This window comes from Lycorma delicatula, chromosome 4 (assembly GCF_047948215.1).
Source record: "Lycorma delicatula isolate Av1 chromosome 4, ASM4794821v1, whole genome shotgun sequence".
NCBI classification, from domain to species: Eukaryota; Metazoa; Arthropoda; class Insecta; order Hemiptera; family Fulgoridae; genus Lycorma; species Lycorma delicatula.
The window spans coordinates 21,030,068-21,044,809 of NC_134458.1; the positions used below are offsets into that span (position 1 = coordinate 21,030,068).

Consider the following 14,742-nt stretch of genomic DNA (forward strand, 5'->3'; position numbering starts at 1 on the left):
ACTTCACTATTTACGACAAATACTGAATCATGCTGACAGACCTGCAGCCAATAATATATAGAAAAAATTCATTATGTACTTTCAGTACATAAGTAGGAATAAACATCAGCAAATCATTTCTTAGAAACCAGATACTCTCCCACAAAGTTATAATTGCAACATGTAAGTTTTACCTTCAACAACTGTAGCATATACTTTCTGAACTATAATATTAAATATTAGGGCTCCTTCAAAAAGAGAGAATGAGTTTTCAGTATATAAAAGCATGCTATCAGATTAAATGCTGGTATCCATTTACATGTACTGCATAGTCTGATATTTTGTATAATAAAAATTGTTTATTTCCATGCATTTAATTTTAAATAAGCTACCTTTACTAAAATATCAGAAGAAAATGAAGAATTAGATATTTATTTCTAAAAGATAACAATATTTGCTCGTAAATAAGACAAACTGTTTATTTATAATGCAACATGATATGTCAGCCTTTGAGTAAGGCTTTCATTATGGTTCTGTTGCCATATTTAATAAACTACCAAACTATTTAAAAGATCTACCAACAAATTTATTCAAATTTATATGAGTTTATAATACTGATAAAACTATGTTGTTGAATTTTTAATAAAACTAATTAAAAGCCTGAATTTTCTGCATTCAGATTTTTAAGTATAAAAAGAGAATGTACAAAAACAATTTTAATTAATCCTTCCAAATTGTTATTTTATTTTGTACTGATCTTATTTATTTATTAATTTATATACCGTGTGTTACTTGGGGTCATAATTTCTTCATAGGTCTATCTTTTTTTTTACAAAAATTGTCACTAACTTTCCACAACAAAAATAAATCTCCTTTGCATTCCTTCTTGTTGAATTTAACTTTTCAAATTAGTCTATTTCTTACTGTACAATAGTATGGTTTGAATGAAATGCAAGGAGTTTAAAGAAAGAACAGACATTTTAAACTTTCAAACAATATAGATTACAAGTAACTTATACGACTAACTTTTGCGACTATACAAATATCTACGATTTAATTTAATTCTAATTTTTTTAAATTAATTTATTAGTCCTGCTGTGAGCTTTGAGAAAGATGCTATAGACAGCTGTAAGTTGAATATGAAAATACATACACATATAAATGTACCATATAAAAATAACTATTGTGACTATACAAATATATACAAAGGTAAAATAGAAATTCAAATAAACACAACTTTCAAACTAAAACACACCAGTTCAAGTCTGCAATGACCTAGACTAAACCGATACTCGTTAAAACAACATTTTTTTGTCTTTCCTTGATGTTAAGATGCAATAATGTTCAAAAATATTTGAGAATGATCAAGAATACTCCAAAATGTTCTAGAAACATTTAGAAAGTTCTGAAAATTTCCAAAATGTAAGCGTTTGAAAATATCCTAAAATATTCTCAAATGTTCCTGACCTTTTATAATGTTTTAAGGTTCTCACCCTCACTCCTCTCAGTGGGGTAGAGGTAGGGATGTCAAACACCCACAGTATTATTGCTCAGTTAATAAGTAATAATTTTCCCAAATGTGGTTTAAATCGGTCCTGCGGGTCGGGAGGAGATGTGAAACATACATACATACCTGCATACAGACATACAATGACTTTTATTAATATTGACTTTTCAATGTTTTATTATGAGTTTTGTACTTTGTGACGCTGATTTCATCTAGGCTTTCACAGTTTTTCTTTAATCATTTAAGGAAAATTCTGAAGCAGTTTGTTTTTTAACCAAGAAGTAACACCCCTTACATGATGTATACAACATATAATTTTATACCACTCTGATTGTTGTGTTATTTAATTTATTTTAAGAAGTTTTTATAAATTACCAATATTAATATTTGATATCATCATTATACAGTTTAAATGTTAAGTTGTAATCTCTCTCTCTCTCTCCACATATATATATATATATCTTAGATGCCATAACTGCAATGGTTCTAGGTGACCTGACACAAGACAAATCGACTATAAAAGGGGACCTAACCATTACTAGGAATAACAACTATTTCATGTCAGGCTTACTAAAGATATTGAGGAGTGAAGTAGTTTCCAACTGCATTTTTACCTTGGCCAAATATGGTTGTTGCATGTAAGTATATCATTTCTGTTGAAATGTAGGTGAGATTTAACCTTACAAATGACAGCGCTCTGTTCATACAGGGGTTGTATATGCTGAACATCATTATTTTTAGAGAAAACCATTCTGATGAGTGTCACTTGGTTTCTCAGATGCTTTACATCCAACTATCCATCAGTAATATGAAAAACAGTGACAGATAGAGCGACAAATTAATGTACATCTTTTTGCAGGAAATGATTCATTATACGTCCACACTGTTTCTTGTATTTAACATATTCAGTGTAACAGTTTGTTCATTCCTTAAATATGCTAAATTTGATAACTGAATTTTTAATTAAAAATATTTAAATTTATAAAAACAAAGTTATCAAAATTAGCTGAAAGAAATTATTTTCCTAGTTGATACACAATGCATTTTAACATATACACAATTTCTCATTTTCCATTAAAACCGCTGAAGGAAAGTTTTAGATAATTGAAATAATTTAATTTTTTTATTTTACATTTCTAAGAGTTTCATATTTCTGATCTTGTGATTAAAAGCCACTGATCTTTGGTATTGTCTAATAAACTAGTAAACTAACACAATTTTATAAAAAAAAAAAAATGGTAATGGATCTAAGCCGGGAAAATTCAATCAATTTTTTAAGCTGTCTGTATCGTTATGATAAAATAATTCCTTTTTATAACCGAAATTATGAACTTTTTTAATGCAGTTTTATATAAAAATATTTATTTTTAATTTTGTGGTACATAACTAAATAAATAAATACAACAAAAAAAAACTGATATTGCTATACTTGTGGAGAAAAGTTGAACGGTCCGACAATTGTTTAGCGTTGTTGAGAAATTTTTATAAAAAACATTTTATATTTTGAAGGATTATTATTGTAGGAAGTATAGTTGTCAAAAACATTAACTTCCATTAACCCCTTTTCTGAAGTAAGATATAATTAAAATATATACGAGTATATCAAATCAGTTTTTGGAGAGGGGAGAGTATTAAATAAAGATTTTTGGTAATTTGTGACCTTGATAAAAATAGTAAACTTTTATAAGAAAAAAGTTTTGCTTAAGGGCTCCAGTAAAAATTTGAAATTTTACTTCGGTAAAAACACCCCATCCCCTTTTCAAATTTTTGCAAAAATTTAATACATTCTTTTTCTCTCCAAAGGAGTACCTGTCTACCGAGTTCAAGAAGAAAGTCGGTCATCGAGATCCGGAATTATAAAACCGAATACAGGCCGACACTAGATACGCACAAACGTCTGACAAAAATTAATTATTTTGAACTCGGAATTATCGGAATAAAAAGATTTTTCGCGGCTTATTTTAATTTATATATTTTTTGTTAAAAAAAAATGTGTGCGATCTATATACTTTCCCGTTGTAGCTATAGCAGCCTATGTCGCTGTAGCCGAGAAAGAAAAATAAAAAATACACACGAACAAAATATTTAAAAAATACTTGTCCCTATAATTCTAATTCGTTATTTTCTTTTTAAAATGTACGTTAATTGAACTTTCAAAAAACTTTTCAAAATTAACTGTACAGTACAATTTCTGTTATGAACTTTTCTCTTTTAGCATTACTCTTTGCAGATAAAGTTTTAGAAATATAACAACGAGTAGACTATTCTATTAGACTAGTAAACTATTTTATCGAGATAGAATCACAATATTTTATTTTAAATTCCCTAGTCGTTCTAGTACACAATAATGACAGAATTTTATAAATAAATAGATTCGTAAAAACATATTTTTTAAAACATTTACCTCATAAGAATAAATTATAGTTTTAATTCTTTGCACGTAAGCATAGTAGCTTAAACGAATAATAATACCAATAATAATAATAATTCTACGTTAGACGCCCAAGGTTGTAACAGCTGTACATGAGTACAATAAAGCCAGCGCACATGCGACTCCCTCCGGAAAGGGGAGCGCATTGCTTCCTCCAAACACTAGAGCCCCCGGAAGGCGTATTCCTGTGAGGCCGAAAGGCGCTAGCACCGAAAGGACTTCAGGAGACGGACTGAAGTGGAATCACGCCAGGAGTATGAAGCTCATATGCGCCTAGTCTCCCACGATCAGCCCCAGTCAATTATTTTTCATCGGTCTAAAGGACCGGAACACAAATACCAAATTCATCCGTAAATAAAACTCAAAAGATCTATAACCGCTATTAAATAAATAATGACCCGCCCGACAAATGAAAGACACAGCAGCGATGGACATTAATCCAGGCTCTGCGATTGTAGGAAGATAATTAACTCCCGCTATCTTTACGTTCCGTTCCGATTATAATACATATAGCTGGCTGACGGTGCTCCGAGCGTTTCTCCTCGGTAATGTGATTACTCTTTTGACCCGACATCCACCTTCAGATCATTATACGGACTGGATTTATCCGCCACCTGCAGTTCATGTATATTAGAAAACAATTCTGGATACGGACGTATATCACCTTTAGAGCTGGCGATGCGGCGACCAGGGTCGATGTGATTGCAGATGTAACAGAGACCCTTCCGCTGAACACATGTCCCCCGCGATGACAATGCCCTGAAAGCTTCAGTGAGCAGATGTCTGAAGTCAGTGCAGAGATTGCGCTTCCACTCTCTGCTAGAATATATGCTGGTTCCACCGGAGTACCGGAACGGACCTCCAAGGTTGGAAGCCCTGGAGTGGAGGTGTACTCCGGTGGCTAGCCTTGTTACAGAAGGGATAAACCTTATATGCAGATTCGTGAACAACCAAACATGACAGAGCGTTCAGGTAAACAGCCGATTCGCTAGAAGCGAAACGGAAAATAAGTACTCAGTGAGAATTAGAAATGAACTGAGAAATCAACGGCAGCTATTTGTGAGAAATAGTACATCTAGTCCCAGTTATTTTGTGATTAAAGGAGAGAGCGGTAACTTGTCTAAAGTGACCTCGTTTTTAATTGCTCGAGAGATTACTGCGCGTGTTGGTGAACCCGTTAAACAGATTTCCAAAACTTTTAATGGTCAGTATGTAGAGCGAGTAAATGATGGGCAAACGCAGAAAATTCTTTCGTTGAAGAAGATTGTTGAATTTCCCATGCTTGTATAATCACATAGCACCCTTAATTCATCCAAAGGGATCGTTGTTTGTCGGGATCTACTCAATCGCATAGAAAAGAAATAGTTCAAGAACTACCAAGTCAAGATGTGCCTGAATGCCAAGATTGACCATACGAAGGAACGGTAAGATTCTTCCTCACGCTTCTCATGTGCTGACATTCGATAGAACCAACTTGCCTGAGAAGGTACGCGCTGGCATACATCGTTTGGACGGGCAAGTTGTTATACCGCAGCGGATGTAGCGATTCAAATGCCAGCGCTTTGGACACACACTGCACTCAAATGCGAAGGACAGCAAATCTACGTATGTTATGAGTAGTGGCGGCTTGTAGCTAAACTTAGTGGGGTGTTACAGAAAAAGTTTTTCTGGGCCTTTTCAAGGCAATAGATAATGATTTTTGTAAATAAAAGAACCGAAAAAATTAATTTAATATAATAGCTGGAAGCAGAATAATAATCTAATTCTACACTTTATCACATTCAAGAATACGGTACACGGTTTAACAGAATAAATAATAAAATGCCAATACAGATAATATTTTTAGATAATAACTTAATAAAATGTCCGCTTAAAAACACTATAGTCCAACGGTGATTAATTTAAATTTCCATGTACACAGAAACAAATACATAATTAGTTTTTACTAATTACCTTCTTTTACACCCTTCCAGCGTGTTTTTGGACAGATTTGGCAATTAAAGAGCCCTTGCTTTTCGCCATCTTCTGATCACTATTGAAAAAACAAATAACCACTTTCATATTCCTTCCACCGACTAAATTAGAAAAGTGAACGTACAAGGAACGTTCCATATACATGCGGAGTAACAAAAAACTACCTTCCACCAGCACACCAGGGTCGGCACCGTGGGAGCGACAGTGCTCTCCCTCCCTCGCAGCTTTGCATGCAGCTTCCTATGTGCGAATGCGCACAACAACCAAACACCACGCCGCTGAAACTGTGAAGCACCCAGTTCCATACAAAGAGTTTTGTATCTTTTTCATAAACTGAGGGATGGTTACTGACATTAAGCTTAAGGATTATATATTGTACAAGTATAAAGAAAGAATTACAAAAAAGGACTCAATATATTAAATTTTATCGATAATAGCAAGTGGAAATAGGGGGTGCTGCAGTTCCACACTGTCTATTCGCAAGCCGCTATTGGTGACGAGGCAAGCCATGCGGGCGAGCCGTGCAGAGATCTTCTCGTTTGTATTAGCCGCAAGGGGCAATATAAGTGCTCGGTCTATAAAATGGAGACTGCGATTCAGGAGGTAAAAATACAAAAGGTTAGCTACTCGGAAGCAAGAAAAATCGACAGCAAACGAACACCTTGACTTAAGTCGACTTATGCACAAGCAACTGCTACCATCGTTAAAGGTCAATGCAGAACAACTACTTTCTACTCTTGTACCGAGACTTGCAGCTACGATCAAAAGAATCGTAGATAGTAAAACAAAAGTTTCTCTCCCAGAAGAACTAGTAACACCTGCCGAGATACAGAAACCGGTGGACGATGTACGGGAGGATGTTAATGAGACATCTGAAAAGGCCAAAAATACTCGTTCATGCAGTCATAAAGTAAAGGAAGGTGCGGAAAGAATGCAAGAGAACGCCCAGCCTGGTGTGATGCAGGTCCAACTCAAGATAGAGAAGGTTCTGTATAGAGAGACTAATGAAAAGAAAGCTATGGAGCCTCCGAGAACACAGAAGACTCCAAAAGAGAGGACGAGCATTTCAACCGCTCGAAAAGTTTCAGCGAGGAGTGCATCTGGTCTAGAATCGGATGCGATATTCTCCGCTCCGCTTGAACCGGGGTTGTCCGGTAAAACCCTAGAGCATCATCTCCACCGCCATCGGAAGAAGAAGAAGACTCCATCTCCGAGATCTCAGGTACACTGTCTTCAGAGGTAGAGGCCGTAAGGAGGATGGAAAAAAGAAGTGAAAAAGGATGGTTTAAGAGTAAACCTAGGCAAAAGAGACATGTTATAAAACAACGGGCCTGTTTTTTTTATTTTTTGTACGCTTTTGTATTAAGTTTTCTAATATATTTATTTTTAAGGATGTTTTAAAAAATCTGTAGTTCTTTTTATCAGAGTGGGAATGTTTTTGTCCATTTTTCTTTTTTGTAAGGAAAAAAGGGCTAATGGCCATAGCAGTCGATGCTCAAAACCCTAAAGAAAAAAAAAAAAATTAAGAATTATAAACAGTGGAAGTTTCGTACGTACAGTCGCAACTACGCTCGCAGAACTCTATAAATAAGTAGCTAACAGATTGAGATCGGCTCAAAGAGAGAACTACTAGCGGTCGACTGAACCAGGAAAACACTACATCATTAATACAACTATTAAATACTTGATCGGTGCAATACACATTTGTACGTCTGCGGAGATAATTTTTTACGGTTATTATGTTTAACTCATTAAACATATTCAGCTGATACCGAACGTTTTTCCCCAAAAGGTGTAAAAAATGATACGATTAAGATAAAAATAATTTATAAAAAAGTACAACTTGAATTATTTAATTGAATCAATATTACTTCAATATTAAAAAAACAATGATTAGAAAAGAAATACAATCGCTAGATGGTTCTCAGAAAAAATTAGGTTATAGACTCATAATGTAAATTACTTGGCACAAGAATACTAGACTGTACAGTCCAAGAAAGAATTCATTCTGTTTATTCCAAGCAAAATGTAGGCGTTACAAACCGGATTCTGAAAAAAATATCTTTTTTGTGTTTTTTCAATATACTTAATCGAATATTTTTAAACATCGAAAGAAATTTACCGTTTTATTCTTATCGATAAATTGTTTTATTTTAGGGATTATCGAAAAAAACAAATATTGTTACGTTAGGATGATAACTCGCGTAAATTTTTTTTGTTTTTATTTTCAAGATAAAATCCAAAGCAATATTTTACAGATTTTCTCAATATATTTTGATAAATACAATCGCGAAATATAAAATTCATTATAATTTGTTAAAATTCCAAACGGTTTAAATTATTTTATCGCAAATATATATTTCTGCCTTAAAATTTAATAAGGAAGGAAGTAAACAATTATAAATTTTTAAAAAATCTTAGATTTCTATCGCTTTGAAAAGATTTATACATCGTTAAGCACTAGCAATATTTTTATTTTTCAAGTTGCAACGGTGCATGCTTTAACTCTTTGAAGCACAGGAATATTGTAGGATTACTTAGGCTACTTGCACAGAAATATAATTTAAACATTTTATAAACAGAAACCGTGTTTATTTAAAGAAAAATAGATAATTAGGTAACTAATGCTTAAAAACAATAGATTATAATTAATTAGTCGTCAGATAGGTGGTGCACTATTTGTACCACGTACTTCAATGATCTCTTGTAGTATGGTAGTCCTGGAAACACGTTTTTCCTTTTCTGAGATAAAGTGGCACTTTAAAATCACAACACATCCACTCTGTACGCACCTGTTTAAGTTTGGTGCTACATTTGGCACATCGTTGTCTTGTACCTTGTTGTGGTTGTGCTCTCCAATCGCACTGTCTTTGATACAAATGGTTTCTTTCCTTTTATCTGGAAAGGACTGTTCGAAATTCTTCTTTTCAATGACAGTTTATTTCTTGAAGATGCAAGGGAAAACTTACTAAATCCGTAGCAATGCCCTTACGAAAATCTTTAAGTCATTTCAGAAGTGTCCAGCCCTTTGTATAGAATGAAAGTGTTCACAACACTCGGATCAATGAAGTACCAGAAGATTCGGTGCCACCATTTTTACTTTTCCTATCTATTTCATAAACCCCTTTCAGTTGATCAAACTTATTCACACAGTTCATGTTTTCATTGTAGTATCGTAGAGCTCTGGGACATTGAACTTTACTTTGCGTGCCATCTTTTTTTTTCTCGTTACCTCCATAACATTCTCAGGATTGTAGAAATTAGACAGTAAGTGTACAGCTCTCTTGTCTTTCCATTTCATTACTGCAAGACCCGTGTCACTTGTAAACCATCATGCTCACCACGATTCATTCATTTGTCATCGCGCATGTTTGGGAGGTGTCTTCGTGATGGATTTATCATTCCCCAAGCATGGATATCTTGTTGCTTCAATTCTTGCAGTAGACCTAAGCTTCTGAAATAGTTGTCACAAAAAATTTTATCATCATTGTCTTTGATATCGCAAACCAAACTCTTCACAACTTTCTCCAAGCTGTTTTTCTACAGCATTGCATTGCTTTCCTGTATAGATTTCAAATTTCCAAGAATAACATGTTTTTTCAGCTAAAATCCAAACCTTAAATCCCCTCTTCATGAGTTTCTTTGACATGTATTGCTTTAGTGAGCTGCAACCTTTGAACAATATCATTGACTCATTAACAGCCATTGTTTCGTTGAGTTGCAGAGCGTTTTTGAAGTTCTCAGATATCTGAGTCAGAAAAGATCTAATTTTATGTTATTTGTTATAATTTTCATAACATCACATTGGCGCCACACTGTTTTCTGGTTTGCTTGGCACTTCTCCCGCCACTACCCCATTCAATCGCCATAAAGCATAAGACCGGAAGTCTGTGCCACAAACGGCTACCGAGTCTCGAAGCAGTTTAGCGACCAGTGTCCTAACTAGAACCTTTTTTTTTTTTTTTTCCTGTTTAGCCTCCGGTAACCTACAGCTAACCTAAAAGGGTGGTACCATACATCACTCCCTTTCGTGCTCCACCGCCCACTTGTCATATATCACTAAAATGGGTAGGCGTACCCCGTCAACTTATAAAAACATATATGACTATCAATAATTTATTTATCTCGTCAAAGACAGCAATTCGCTGCCACACCAAGGCCGCTGCATGTCAGCAAGTAACTGTCCACCATTAAAGCGCTTGGAGCCTTAATCTGGCTGGTAACCAGCCATATCTCTCGGTTAGCTTCCTACAGCAGCGCGGTAGGAGTCTTTTCCCTTAGGTAAACTACTGATGTCAGTAGAACAAAGCAACCGCATCAAGGAACTCCCACAAAGTTCAACAATGCGGCTCTCGCCACATTGACGCGGCGCTTGTGAGTGGCCAATTTTCCCCTTGACCTCTAAGTTCCAGTGTGGCATGAGTTCTGGCCACCCCGCAGAGCTGCGCGCTCGAAAATCATGATGTTCAAGTGACCAGCTCCCGCAGATTCACAGCTCATCAGCTGCCAGGTGGAACCGAAACAAATATTGGTTTGAATTTACATGATTGGAGAACACTCAGGCTCCCGTTGCCCTTAAAAACGAAGGAGAGGCATATCATCCCACCAGATCCTGTATAAATCTATACAAGTACCTTCCCTTAGTCGTGACGTACCATTCTTGCTGCCATGCTTCCATCGCGAGACTGTAAAGTCTCCTTCGTAAGCTGGAGATGGGCGACTGTTAAAAATTTATAACCGGTGCATTGAGATCACCGTTTCGCTCCGGTGCAGGCCCGGCTCGAAACCGCATCCCAAATACCTCGGCTTCCCTGTCTCTTCGCAATTTCCGCATGGCCGCCCGAACATTCACCACCAAATCGATTGGTAAAGACTTTCCCAATACAGTGGTAGCCTCGTAGGAGGTAGTTTTAAACACATCAGTACATATAATTAAGGCTCTGCCCTGGGCAATCCTTAAATTTTGAATAAGTGCTCGATTTCTTTCCGAAATATGCGCCAAACGGACGCCGCGTACTAGGTCATACTTTCGAAGACATCTCGGTACACCATGGACAAATGACGGACCGATAGGCCGTAATCCTTTCAAGCAATCCTCCTAAGCTTTTGCATCACAGAGACGGCGTCCGCCACTACTTGCCTAACGTCGTTGCTAAACAGCAACTTCTCATCAAACAAAACACCTAGATACTTATGAACTCGAACTCGACTAATTACACAGCCTTTATACTTAATAAGGGGGTTACGACTGTATGATAAATTGTCTGCACCTATGAGAAGCATAAACTTCGTCTTGGGCACAGAAATCTTTAAATTTTGAATGTCCATCCAGCCCTCTGCGATTGACAAGGACGCCTGCGCTCGGTTTTCTAGCTGCAGTCGAATTACCACGAACAAACAGGAGACAGTCATCGGCGAAAGCCTAGCCCGTGGTGACCCCTTCCGGGATTGTCAGTTCCAAAATCCGTCGAATACCAGGTTCCACAGCAAGGGATCGAGAACGGAACCCTGCGGGCTTCCCCTGGTGACGAATTTTTCCACAACTAGGTGCACATCTTTAACAGAGCCGTGCGATCCGACAAGTAGTCACGTACTACGGCCTGCAGGGCTACGGGAACATTGCGGTGTTCTAACTCATACAGAACTGAACTCCAACACAACGAAGGATATGCTGCTTCTATTCAATAAAAATTGGCAAACATATTTGCCGTCAGCGCTTTCCACCTCGGTAAGAGCATTTAAGATGCAATCCTCGGTGCCAACCCCTTTCATGAAACCATACTGGCATCGAATTAGAAATGAGTTCATACCGATGCTTTCCCAGAAACGTTTCACAACCAGCCTTTCAAGCAAATTGCCGATTACCGGCAAGAGGCTGATGGGACGATAACTGCTGACCTCACTCGGATCCTTTCCTGATAGAAAATATCCGGGTCAATTTGGTCAATCCCAGGTGCCTTTCTCAGTGCTATTCGAGAAAATCACTCGATCTATATCTATGGGTCCACAGCCCATATGCCAGGGAATGGTGTCTCACCCACCCTAACGCCGTCTTCTGCTTCACCCTCCGGAGCATCTGGAAACAAAGTATCCAGGAACGCCTGGTAAGTCGCTACAGATGTTAAAGTGTGGTTAAGACCACCAAAACCGCATCGAACACTGGGTAGTACGTGCAATGGCTTTGGCCGGTAACATGACAGGGAGCTGTCAGGGATTGCGCTGCAAATCTCGCATGGAGTCTTGCCAGAACTTGAGTTTGGCTTCCTTGATGGCATGAACGTACTCATTACAGGCGCGCTGATAGATCCGCAGACGCTCAGCGCGCACGTCATCAACGATAATCCCCGTTAGGCAAAACGCTGGTATCTTCTCCTAGTAGACCTACCTCTTGCGTGCAGCACGATATGGTCTGAGGACCTCCACCTTTTCCAGGTTTCCGCCTGCGTTTGACAGACGGCTCCCCGGAAGAAGCGGTCATGACGGCTTCAGGCATTCTCCGATCAGCGGACTGGCCACTACCTAAAGGTTCGACTATTGACCGAGGCCGCCGTAGGACCCTATTGCAGCCAGTCTGGATGGCCCGGCCGAATTGTTCACCCATCAATTCCACCTCCTCTCTTTGCTCCATGCGCAATTACAGTACTGTAAACCAATATCTGGCCAGTAACTGAGCCTTCAGCTTGTTCTTCCTAAGAATGTCCGCCTCCAGCAGCCGTTTCACCTGCTGCTCATTAACAACCTCTAAGACGACTCCATGGTCCCTTGTTTTTGTGACCCGGGAAATCTGGAACCTTTCCTTTCACGAGTCCAGGACCTTCTTCGGGTCAGCTCCGTCATCGCAAACGAAGCCCCTTGACCATACGTCACAGAGATCACCTTGGCATTGGCTCGCTTAATTTTGATAGCCGGCGTCTGGACTGGAGGCGGGTAACTAACCCGCTTAGGCCCCGGCGCGGCTGTTACCGCAGCAAAGGAGACAGGTTTTTTACCTTCTCCTCCGCCGGTTTCAGAGAAGTGTGGATCTCGCCAAGGACCCTCCCCGTTTCCGGTTTGAAGTCCTTCACTCCTTCCACCACCTGATCCACCTTCCCTAACTGTCGAGAAACATCTGATTCACGGGATCGGTTTACGCCATGAAAGTTTTCATTTTTCAACGTTAGTTCAGCAACCACATAGAAACATTCAGAAAGGTACTAGTCGACCAGCTATCTAAAGTCGACCGTAATCCTTGACTCCTTTTTTGAGAATATTTTGACCCATTCGGATCACATACCCTCGATCCGCCCTATCTCTACGGATCCCGAGCTAGACCCCTAGGCTTCGCACCGGAATTCTCCAGGACCTCCGCACCGCTGTACTCCACCATCCTCGACTTTGCAAGGAGCTGCCTCTCAGCCTTGGCTCGCCCTCCACTGCCTTACTCTCCCTGCACTGTTCCGACCGAAGTCTTTCCCGCACAGCTCGACGCAGAGTTTTTGGCCGGATTTTTCGTGCAATCCGCCGGTGCACAAGAGGGTAGGGGCTTCCCTCTCGTGGAGGCCTCCGTTACCTCCTTAACAGAGGACCGTGGCCTCCGCGTAGACCTGCCTAGTGACCTTCTCGGCAGGAAGGGGTCACTGTTAACCAAGTTCTTGACTAAACCAACCAATTCCTCAAGGCAATCTCCCCCGGATTGCTCCATCGCAGCTTATTAAAACAATACAACTGCACTGACAGGCACAACAGCTGCAATTTGAATGAAGCTAACACAATTTCTGTAATTTTCTTACAAATGAAAAGTTTGAACAAGTTAAATGGGTTATTTCTTCAAGATCTTTCACTAATGCTCCAAGTCCTTTTTCATATGAAAACATAGGAGCGTTATGGAGTTAATCACTTTGTCCCATCCAGGCGCCTGGACACTGTTCTGATTAGTAGCAGTTGTAGCATTGGTAATAGTAGAGATAGAAGTAGTATCACTATTATGTGAAACTGATTGGGTATGATGGCCATTTACACTTCTAGACGGCCCTGGAACATTTGTGTCAGTAACACTAGTATTTCTGTTGACGTCTGTATTTATATCTCTAAACCTAACCCTAATGGACCAGTTGCATTTTTGATATTTGATTCTGCACTTATATTTTTATTCACTGTTCTTCGCTTCAATAGAATGTCGTCTTCTGAATCACATGAACTGCTGTTGGATATCAGAATCTCATTTTCAACGAAATCTGGATCCGCGTCGAAATCATCGAAGGTAGATTCGTCATCAAAAAGAATAACATCATTCACAATCCGCTCTACTTCGCCGTCCGTTATATCCTTTCTTCTATAGTAAACCATCACCAACACTACAGTAGAATAGATAAATAATAAATTAATTACGATTCTTATTTAACTTTTCGTATCATTCCCTTCTAAATAGCACGATTCAATTCCAATCTTACACTACACAGACCCCAACAATTTCACTCTATGCCTTCAAAATAAATACGATAGTGAAGTGTATATTAACATTTTTCTTAAAATTTAAATTCCTTGCTTAAATTTGTGTGTTTTGAACGAATTTTTAAAATGTCATATGTCAATCGAACATTTCATGAACATAACCGCATTTCATATTCAGATTCACTTAATGCATGGTGGTTCAGTTTTTGGACTCATATATATATATATATATATATATGTATATATATATATATATATGACTCATATATATATATATATGAGTCCAAAAACTGAACCTATATATATATATATATATATATAGTTCATTTGCATTTTTTAAATAGAAATAATACTAAAATGTTAATAACAGTTTATAAGTTATGATTACCTCGAAATTGTAAATATTAACCATGTAAAACGA

General features: G+C 37.9%; 1 protein-coding gene across 3 annotated transcripts in view; it reads right to left on the minus strand.

The window, feature by feature from the left end:
- Positions 1 to 14,742, minus strand: part of LOC142323178 (putative G-protein coupled receptor Mth-like 10) — a 134,930-nt gene that overhangs the window by 34,732 nt on the left and 85,456 nt on the right. The window lies entirely within an intron of this gene.